This window comes from Juglans regia, chromosome 2 (genome assembly GCF_001411555.2).
Source record: "Juglans regia cultivar Chandler chromosome 2, Walnut 2.0, whole genome shotgun sequence".
Taxonomy (NCBI): domain Eukaryota; kingdom Viridiplantae; phylum Streptophyta; class Magnoliopsida; order Fagales; family Juglandaceae; genus Juglans; species Juglans regia.
The window spans coordinates 18,483,921-18,495,364 of NC_049902.1; positions in this window are offsets into that span (position 1 = coordinate 18,483,921).

The following is an 11,444-nucleotide window of genomic DNA, read 5'->3' on the forward strand; positions in this document are numbered from 1 at the left end:
CCGTGCACCATCCGTTCTTGTTGCGCTCCGTGTCGGATTATCACGGCGAATGAAAGTTCCAATCGATGCCATCAAAATCTTCAAGAAAGATTCTTGATAAAAGTTTGGAGGAAGACCCGGCAAAGAAACCCATACCGGGACCCTTGATGGTTCGGCATCCTCATTGAATTCTGGTGACCATCTGAATGCACGGTAGAAGATCCCATTTATTTCACAAACCTCCAGTGATAATGCTTTGGTGAAATCAACTTCATTAGCCATGCGAACGAAGACATTACGCGGTCTCCTCATGGTAGAAACTACTGGACTGGCCGTAAGGCCCCATCGACAATGAATGAAAGCCCTCACAGCATCCAACGACGGCCGGTTCTTCAAGAACTTGAGGACTATAGAGTAGCGGAAAGATTCCGCTGATCTTGCTATTTCTTCTTTAGTAAACTGAAAATATACCTCACCTTCCAACATCTTTGGAAGCCTGGGTGCAAGAAGCATCTCCGGTATAGGTTGAGGGACGGCACCCACCAGATCGGCAAGGGAAGGCCGACCGGTGCCACCCTCTACGACTGCCATGCAGCCTCACGTAAAACCCAGACCCCGTGCGGTAGCAAGAACCCTATTCTTTAGAGAGAAAAAGGGTATAAACGGAATTGCATTTTCCTCTCTTCACCCGTTAATCATGGTCATATTGAAGATATTAATCATGTGCTTTTTGAGGGAGAATTTCCATACAGAGTGTGGTCTTTTTTTGGAAATCTTATTGGCATACCTCTTGGTAGAACTTGGAAACAGAATGTTGAGATTTGGTATAGGCGGGCTAGCTCTTCCTCACATAAAGGGTAAAATGATAATTTCACTCTAAGTTAGCATTTTTCATGTTTCTAAGTTATTATTGAGAAGTTTCTAACATTTTGAGTCCCTACTCTTAGTTTCTCGTGTTTTGTACTTTTCCCCGTAAACACGACAATCACTGTAAGTTAGCTCCTAACTTACTATCGGATTACTGTGTATCTGGGTAAGGGAACTATTGTTCATGTAATCATATTACCCTATATGCCATGTTACATCATATATGTCTGTTACTTAATACATTCTCTCACGAGATATTTATCTCTTACACAATGCTTTCTGTCACACAACATTTATCTATTACATAATATACTTTGTCACATAATGTTATATGTTACATATTATACGATGTCACGTAATGTTATATGTTACACATTATGCCATGTCATGTAATGTTATCTATTACACGTTATGCCATATCACGTAATGTTGTCTATTATATGTTATGACATTTCAAGTAATGTTGTCTATTACATGTTATGTCATGTCACGTAATGTTATCTATTATATATTATGACATGTCAGTTAATGTTGTCTGTTGCATATTATGCCATGTTATGTAATGTTGTCTGTTACATGTTATGTCATGTTACGTACTATTGTTTGTTTCATGTTACATCAAGTCGTGCATCTCACGTACATGTCACATCACGTTATGTCAAGTCATTTGTCCTTTTGTTTCATGTTACATTATGTCTCAAGTATAGAGTGTGTCTCGAAAATAGTATTTTCTCAATCAATCATGCCTGAGATACTCGTGACGTAATCACTATGATTGTCCAAGTATCTCCATTTATAATTCATTTGAGGTACTTTTGGCGTAATCATTTTGATTATTAGAATACCTCTACTCAAATGCTATTGACATAATCATTCTGATTGTCAAAATATTACAAGGTACTCCTGATGTAATTATTCTGATTGTTAGGGTATCTCATTTAAAATACTCATGGCATTATAATTTTGATTGTATGAGCATCTCTAACGAAATATGTGGGCGAAATCATTCTGATTGTTCACTATTCTTGACAAAACAACTAGCAAAATCATTTTGATTGTCAGAATTCATGTTATGCCAAGTTGATGTATTCCACGTTCAGTTCAAGTTCATGTATTTTACGTTCAGTTTATGTTTCAAGTTCAAGTTCATGTTCATATTTCATGTTCAAATTTAAGTTCATGTTAAGTTCAAGTTCACGTTCATGTTTCATGTTTCTTGTTCAAATTCAAGTTCATGTCATGTCAAGTTCAGTTTCAAGTTCAATTCACATTTCAGTTCAAGTCGTGTGAGTTCATGCCATGTTACACATCAAGTTATTTTATGTTGTTTATAACTTTGATTATGCATTCATGCATTTACTATCATGCATGCATCATTAACCTATGTGTAAGTTTTATGTTAACTTGTTGAGATTTGTACTCAAATCTTACCATGGTAGTCTTAACTAGCATTCCCCCAGAATGGTAGTTCATGTGCCAGGATCAGGAGGCGCTTCAAAAGATGATCGACGACATGAAAGCGATGACATGATGCAGAGCTCATCGTTTCGATATTTCGATTTATAGATAGTAATATGGCACCATGACTGAGTTGTGCGAACTATTTAGTGGATTAGCCTAATAGATACTTTAGTTTCTGCTTGTACTTATGGAACTCTATCTCCCATACCTTTGAGCTTACAAACCTTTTGGATTGATGTTGTAATCACATATATATGTCACTTCAATGTTTATATGTTTCAATTTATTGAGATATTATTAGTTTGGTGCATAGTATTGCTAAAAAAATTATCCGCTGTAAATATTGCATACTACTATATGCATGTTAGGAACATTACATCTTTAACTATCATGAACGGGGCAGGTAACCTTGTATTGCATGTCCCAACACTTCAAATGTAGGTCCAATCCCAAGCGAAAATGTGAGGGCATCACACCATGTCATTATAAGCATCTATCATGAACATCTATCACGTATCACGATTATCATGTCAGTTTTAGTTCATATCAATTCAGTCCATGTTAGTTCAAGTTATGTCAGCACATGTCATGTTATTTGTCAAGTCATGTTATGCTCATTCATGTTCACGTCAACATTCAAGTTATTTTACTATCATGCATGCATTTGCAAACTGTTAGTTTAAGTTAATTGTTAACTTGCTAAGATTTGTAATCAAATCTCACTTAGTTGTCCCAACTGTCCCAACTATCATTCCCCTTCGGAATATTGGACGAGGTCGAATAGAATGTGGAGCACAGACAAGGAGTTGATGGATTCATTCCCCAATTTTCTAGATGTCAGTTTGGATATCAATATTGAAATGCATGAGTGGCTCAGAGATTTAGCACAATAGTTTTTATTTCCAGACTATAGTTATGGAGCGTTGTCCCCAGTGCTCTTTATGTTACAGACATGTTAGATAAGTACTGTAACCTTTTGGATACCAGATATCACGTGAATTTTATGAAGCATGTTTATATTTTAGGATATATTACCTCTGGTACATAATATTGCTCAAAGAAAAAATAATTATCCACTACGAATATTGCATATTGTTAGTTGCATGCTTGGTGCATTGCATCTTTATCTATCATGAACGAGGGCAGGTAATCTTGTGTTGCGTGTCTCAGTTCAAAGTTCGCCAAATCCTAAGTAGAATCTGGGGACATCACTGTAACGCCCGTCCTTGTGGTGGGACTTTTTCCAAAATATTTTTATTAAAAGGACGACGGGAATTACCATCCTGTTTAAAACTTTTCATTTGCATCCCCAGGGTGCGAGACTCCAAGTTAATAAATAAAATGTGCTTTGATAATAAAAGAGGGTTACAGCGGAAAACATAAATCTTATAATGAAAAGACCTCTCGTACGTCTAAAACTCGTGTCTAGACTTCTGTGCTCTTCCCCATGGGCCGTGTCCGTCCCGATCATGCAGTTCCTGTCGGGGGGAGGGACATACATAAAAACTAAAATGAGTCGAAGACTCGTAAGCATTATTTCATACCGTTAAAATATAACAACATAAGTTTTCATTCATGCATTCGTCACTCGTACATACTATTACGTGCGTGCATACGTGCTTACGTGAGTTCGTTTGAAAACGTCACTGGACGGGACTTTTCTCTTTTAAACATGGGCATCCTTTTCGTAAAACGTTTCTCCCGCCAGTGCCTTCATTTCTTCAAGAGTTCGTGCGTGCGTGCGTTCTTTTGAAAACCTTCACTGATGGGGCTTTTCTTTTTAAAAGGCTTTCCTTTCTTTTAAAAACCTGTCCCCCGTCAGTGCCTTCATTTCTTAAAGGTTCGTGCATTCGTGCGTTCGTACATGCATGCATACATCCATTCATTCTTATCGCTTTCATAGGCCAGTACACACTGTTACGCCCCTTGTGTCTGGGGTTAGCGGTCTTCCTTTGGACCTGGATTCCGCCCGTGGCCACGGGTTGGAAATCCCTTTTCATAAGGGGCAGCATTGGGTGCACTTCCAGCACTACTTACCCGGCATTGCAATCTACCCATTCATCGGTACCCTTTTTATTCATGTCATGTGGCCGTTACGTGTCTTCATACATTCATGCTTTCATTTCTTTCTTTCTTGCTTTTCATTCATTCATTCATGTCAGCTCGAAAGAGCTGAAGCTTTCATTCAGTTAGTTCTTTCATTTAACAGTCCTTTCTTTTTATGAGAAAACATTTCTTTTCGTGAGAAAATATCGTTTGGGGCGTAAGCCCGAAAATGGTCTTTTCGTCTTTCAGTTCATTTCAGTTCTATCCTCTCTTTAACAGTTCATTCATGGAAAACTTCGTTTAAGAACATACATGGGCTTAAGCGTCAGCTTTCGTGGCATCCCATAAGCGTCACCTTGAACGTCGTCAATCGTGGCATCCACGAGCGTTACCTCGCAACGCACATGAGAGCGTCAGTTCGTAGGATTCACAAAAGCATTCGCTTTCATGCATCTTCATCAGTTTATGGATTTTTCTTAGAAAATACACACAATAGATATAGCGTATAGTCATCCATTCACATGTGTACAATTAATACTTTGGTTGCGTAAACAAGGGCTGCCAAGAAGGGGCCGTACATACTTGTACCTTTGAACATTTAGCATTTTCTTTCTTTAAAACGTCTTTAGTCTTTTCTTAAAGCGTCATAAAGGAAATGCTTTCATTTTCATTTTCTTTTATCTTATAAAGACTCTAGAAGAGTATGAACATAACACTTACCTGGACTCCATGCTACTTGCATGTCATTCAGTCCATTCATGTGCTTGTCAGATGGCAACCTATATGCATACACATAACCTTAACGTCATTCTCTATCTAATGCATAAGTAACTTAAACTATAAATAGAACTACACTATACTTAGAACACTCTCCTTCTATCTCGTGCACTTACGTGCCCTTCACTATGTTAAACCCTTCGGGGATCACTTACGGTCACCACAACTTCCAACTCAAAGTCTTGTCTCGAGTGCTCATCCACTAAAGTGAACCCATTATTCACCTTAGGATTAAGACACTAAGACATTCATCTTACTCTTCTTACAACCACATTCGACGCATGATTCCGACCAATGGAATCACACATCTCAATCCCAGATAATATGCCCGTCACTACCTTCATGCATCTTAGCCCACACTAAATCCTCATTCCCATCCATACAAGACACATGGCTCTAAGCCAACTCTGAGGCTTAACCATCGTACAACTATGCTCATGACAAATTACCCATTACATATGGTGAATCCGTCCGGCACGTGTCTCTCACCATGTTACACATGTGTCTTACCCCTTTATCACCTAAGATCAACATATATAACACGTTGATCACCTACTCGTAGGGACAAGGGCCATACTCCGATACCAATCTTCTCTTAACCCGCCTAGCATGACTCTTCACGCTACCCGTCCCTTTTGACAGTTCATCCCAACACTTAACACGACATGACTCCATTCATAACTACGTTTCATGTCACGTTATGTAGCTCGGAATTAACCCCAAGCTACACCATGACTTTGTCGCGTTACCCAACACTGCTATGTCAACTCATAACTCATCACGAGTATGGTTCCTCACGTACTCCCGTCACATCGTGACATCTCATCACGTTCCCGTTATGCCATTCCTACACTTTAACACTTCGCCCATCATAAGCATGACTTCCAATAACCACGTCACTTAGTGACGTTGCCTAGTCATGCTTCCGCTGTGTACTCTTACACTTGTTCCACTACTTTGCCCATCACAAGCACGACTGTCAGTAGTCATGTCACTTCGTGACATTCCTCAGTCATGCTTCTGCTGCGCACTCTTATACTTGTTCTGATACTTCACGCATACTCCTAGTCATAAGTCCATCATAGTGACATGTAACACCCCGTTCCCGAAAAGACATTTTAGAATTTTCGAGGAGCCAGTGTGCTACTACTAAACTTAAATATAAAAAGCTTTTCCTTTTTAACAACGCGCCAGATACGAAAGAATTCCATAAAATAACAAACTTCAATAAATACTGAAAATTTAAAATAAAGTCTGCGGAAGCATTTATTAAAAAATACAGAAGTCTTATGTGCTTATCAAAATAATTTATTTAAACCATAGAAATAATCATAGCAAAATCTGTCTAGGCCTCAGCCTTGCCTCCCGGAGTCAAGTCCTGTCCTGCAGTATCATCTTCATAAATGTCATCAGGGCAGTGGAGGATAGATCTCCGGCGTCGTCTGCTGCTGCCAATGGTGGCGTCGCGGCCCAAAAGTGGCAAAACGTGGTTCTTGGTTTGAGTGGGGGTGCTCTGTTTCGAGGGCCTAAAACAGGGGAGGATGGCAGCGGGTTTATGGCTTTTTTTCGAGGGCGGGCCGTGCGGTGGTTCGGCTATCTGGGCAACGAGGTGGCCAGAGGGAGGAGCTGCGACGTGGTTTGCATGGCTTCGGCAAGGTGGTGCTGCGGTTTCCCGGTGGCGTGCAGTGGTTGTGGGTGTGGAGGAAAAGTGAACCAACACGGCAGTGGGATTTACGGTGGAGGGAGAGGTGGTCTGCTGGACGAGCTTGAGGGAGATGGTGGAGCTTGTCTTCTCGGACGTGTGCTGCGGTTTGAGGGGAGGAGGTTTGTGGCAAGTGGTCTGTGTGCGTGAGTGTATAAATAAATACAGTGTCGTGCAAGCGGAGGAAAAGAAAGGAGCCGTGCATGCATACGTTGATGCGTGAGAGGAGGATTTACGGTGGAGAACTTGCGGCTTGCCATGCGTATGAATATATGTTTCAGAACCTAGAAGAAAACCCTAGAAAAAAAAAGAGACGTGCATGTGCATGTGAGTGGATTGTTTGAAATTCAAAATAGAAGAAAATTCCGGCAAGAGGAGTTGTATTATGAAGAGGATTCAAGGGCTGGACAGAAAATAATAATAGTAATAATAATAATAATAATAATAATAATAATAATAGAGCCTTAATAAAATTATTCAAATTTTATCCCTAAAAAAAAAAAATATAGGGTCGGGTCGTTACAATCTCCCCTCCATAAAAAAATTCCGTCCTCGGAATTTGCTAGAACTCAACAACCAACGTACTAATTCTCCACATTCTTTTGTTGTCTTTATTCTAAATCCTTGGTCATTTAATCGAACCTATTATTCCCTGACTTTTAATCCTTTGATATTTATTCTTACACCTCGCTAATTCTTCAAAATTGTAAGCCTCGATAATGAATACGATTACAAGCCTAAAAATAATAATTCCACAAAAAGTATTTAAAATTCTCCACATGCAATAATAATCTCAAATAAATCATAACCTGAGATTCTCCAAAGTTCAGATCCTAACTCCTATAATTCATGCTAAGATTGAAATTCGTTACCTATAGCACCTATAACATTTCCAGTAGTCATCATGAATACCACAACTTACATAGCTAATACTCCAATCAATAACCAATATTTCTAATTAAGAAAAAAAAAATAGTTACCAGTGTTCTCATTGGCGGGCACATCGGTGTCACGCAATTGTACCAAGGAGAAAACTCGAGCTGGTGCCATATTCTTCTGTGCATCTCTTGTAGCTTGAGTAGTAGCTATGTTCTTCCCAGGACAGTCTCGAAGATGGTGTCCTTCCTTCCCACATTTGAAACATGCTCCGGTTCCCATCAAACATTTACCTGCATGCCTCTTACTACACTTTCCACATAGGGGGAGCCATCCTGTCTCGCCCTGTCGTGCCCGTTGTCCATTATCCTGACAAGGCCTCTTATCCCTATGTGATGCTGGTTGGAGTTGTTGTTGCTGCTGTCGCTTTCTTTGATTATTGTAATCGATACTTTCTTGAATGTCTTCTTCAGCAATGGTAGCACGGGTGACCAGTTCCGTGAAACTCCGAATCCTGAGAGTACGTACACACTCCCTAATCCTGCGATTCAGACCGCGCTCAAACTTTTCAGCTTTCTTTTCCTCATCTGGAATTAAGTAACTGGCAAAACGGGAAAGCTCCATGAATGTCGTAGCATACTGTGCTACCGTCATTGATCCTTGAGTAAGATCCATAAACTGGCGAGCTCTCGACTCCTGAAGGGTTTGCGGAAAGAAGTGGTCCAAAAAGATTTTCTTGAAATGCTCCCAAGTAATGGGGACTGCTTCCCCCAATTCCAACTGAACCAAAGCCCGAGTCGACTTCCACCATTTGTTTGCCATGTCAGTCAAATGGTAAGTGGCATATTTCACCTTCTGATCATCCGTGCAGTAAAGCACTTCGAAAATTTGCTCCATACGTTCAATCCAGCTTTCCGCGTCTAAGGAATTCAATCTACCATCGAAAGTAGGTGGGTGCTGGTGGGAGAACTGTTCTAATGTGCATCCTACTTGTGTGGTTCTACCTACCACCATATCACCATTGACCATCCTTTGAAAGAAACGTGTCGCTGCAGCAGCGAGTACTTCTGAATTATCATCTTGTACGGTATTGTTCTCAGAGGGGGGTACGCGTGGTCTTCTTCCACGAGGTGCCATTCTAACATGCATGTTTTAACAATGTCAATCAAGATGCATTCAACTACTAAAAGAAAATTTATAACATACTTACTGCAGAGCAGAACTTGCCTTGGGAGACCTTGGCCTAGACATTTATTTCCTTCATTCTCTATTTTCCAAACATTTTTTTTTTTTTTTAAAAAAAAATTTCTTTGCAAAAGTTTTTCTCTCTCTATTTTGAAAAGTCTACAGAATCTTTCGACCTGGCTCTGATACCAATTGTAACACCCCGTTCCCGAAAAGACATTTTAGAATTTTCGAGGAGCCAGTGTGCTACTACTAAACTTAAATATAAAAAGCTTTTCCTTTTTAACAACGCGCCAGATACGAAAGAATTCCATAAAATAACAAACTTCAATAAATACTGAAAATTTAAAATAAAGTCTGCGGAAGCATTTATTAAAAATACAGAAGTCTTATGTGCTTATCAAAATAATTTATTTAAACCATAGAAATAATCATAGCAAAATCTGTCTAGGCCTCACCTTGCCTCCCGGAGTCAAGTCCTGTCCTGCAGTCTCATCTTCATAAATGTCATCACCTGGGGGGGGTTTAAAAACATGAAAACAAACTAAAATGAGTCGAATACTCAATAAGCAACACATCATACAGTAAACATAATAAACATAATGTGTCTTGGAAAGCGTGCATATTAAAAAATAACATGAACATGAACTTTAACTTATCTTTCACTTATTATAGGCCGTTACCTACTGTTGACCCCCGTGAGTTAGGGTTAGCGAATCTAAAAAGATTCCGATTCCGCCCGTGGCCACGGGTTGTGGAATCCATACATAAGGAAGACAATACTGGGTGCACTACCAGCATGTACGGCCTGGCAATGCTATATGCCCATAACATAGGTACCGTTTTCATATCATAACATAGGCCGTTACATATTTTATCAAATCATACTTGCATACTTGTCATTTCATAGATTTCAAAAGAAATCACATACATACTTGTCATATCGTATCATTGATTGCAAACGAAATCGCATTCTTTCATAAACGTCGTGATACATGTTTCATCGCATAAAATCATGATTTTTCATAAATATTTTACGAAATAACTCTCTCCTAAAATCATGCATTTCCTAAAATAATTTTATGAATAATCTTTCACTTAAAATCATGCATTTTATAAATAATTTTATGAATAATCTTTCACATAAAATCATGCATTTCATAAATAATTTCATGAATAATCTTCCACAAATAATCATGACTTTTTCATAATTTTATCATGTTTTGGGTACGTAAAAAGGGCTTCCAATAAAGGGCATACATGCATAATATCATTTATAAAAAGACAAACAGCTCACTGTATATACGCGTAAGGATATGATCATGCTACTCACCTTGCAATGCTAATCCACTATTTTTTTTGGCACGAAATCGGTCGCCTATAAAAAAATAAACACGTATTTTGCATAAATTTCTAATTAAACAAGTGATTCTATTTAAAAACCTAACTACTAAAATAGTCTATATTTTCTAAACCTAAACACTTCCTGACACTAAAATATCCTTACCCGTTAGTCTTAAATAAGCAAGGATATTTTTAGAAAACAACATACTGTACATGGGCATTTTGGGAAAATAAAATAGAGGGGCATTTTTGTAATATAACTAACCTAAAGAAAAAGAAAGATTTACGGGTTGCATGACCCGGTTTGGTTTACGTGTGAAAGGGATGCATGCATTCGGGTTGAGGGGTGTGATGCTCACTGAGAGAGGAAGAAGGCAGTCGCGACGGTGGTTCTGGTGGCTGGGCACGTCGTCAACTCCGACGAGTGGTGGCTAAGCAACTGAGAGTGAGAGAGAGTTATGAGAGAGGGAGAACACGGCTTGAACTTACAGAACAAGGGTGGCGGTTTGCTGTGGCGTCACAGGGCAGTGGAGGATAGATCTCCGGCGTCGTCTGCTGCTGCCAATGGTGGTGTCGCGGCCCAAAAGTGGCAAAACGTGGTTCTTGGTTTGAGTGGGGGTGCTCTGTTTCGAGGGCCTAAAACAGGGGAGGATGGCAGCGGGTTTATGGCTTTTTTTCGAGGGCGGGCCGTGCGGTGGTTCGGCTATCTGGGCAACGAGGTGGCCAGAGGGAGGAGATGCGACGTGGTTTGCATGGCTTCGGCAAGGTGGTGTTGCGGTTTCCCGGTGGCGTGCAGTGGTTGTGTGTGTGGAGGAAAAGTGAACCAACACGGCAGTGGGATTTACGGTGGAGGGAGAGGTGGTCTGCTGGACGAGCTTGAGGGAGATGGTGGAGCTTGTCTTCTCGGACGTGTGCTGCGGTTTGAGGAGAGGAGGTTTGTGGCAAGTGCTCTGTGTGCGTGAGTGTATAAATAAATACAGTGTCGTGCAAGCGGAGGAAAAGAAAGGAGCCGTGCATGCATACGTTTGATGCGTGAGAGGAGGATTTACGGTGGAGAACTTGCGGCTTGCCATGCGTATGAATATATGTTTCAGAACCTAGAAGAAAACCCTAGAAAAAAAAAGAGACGTGCATGTGCATGTGAGTGGATTGTTTGAAATTCAAAATAGAAGAAAAATCCGGCAAGAGGAGTTGTATTATGAAGAGG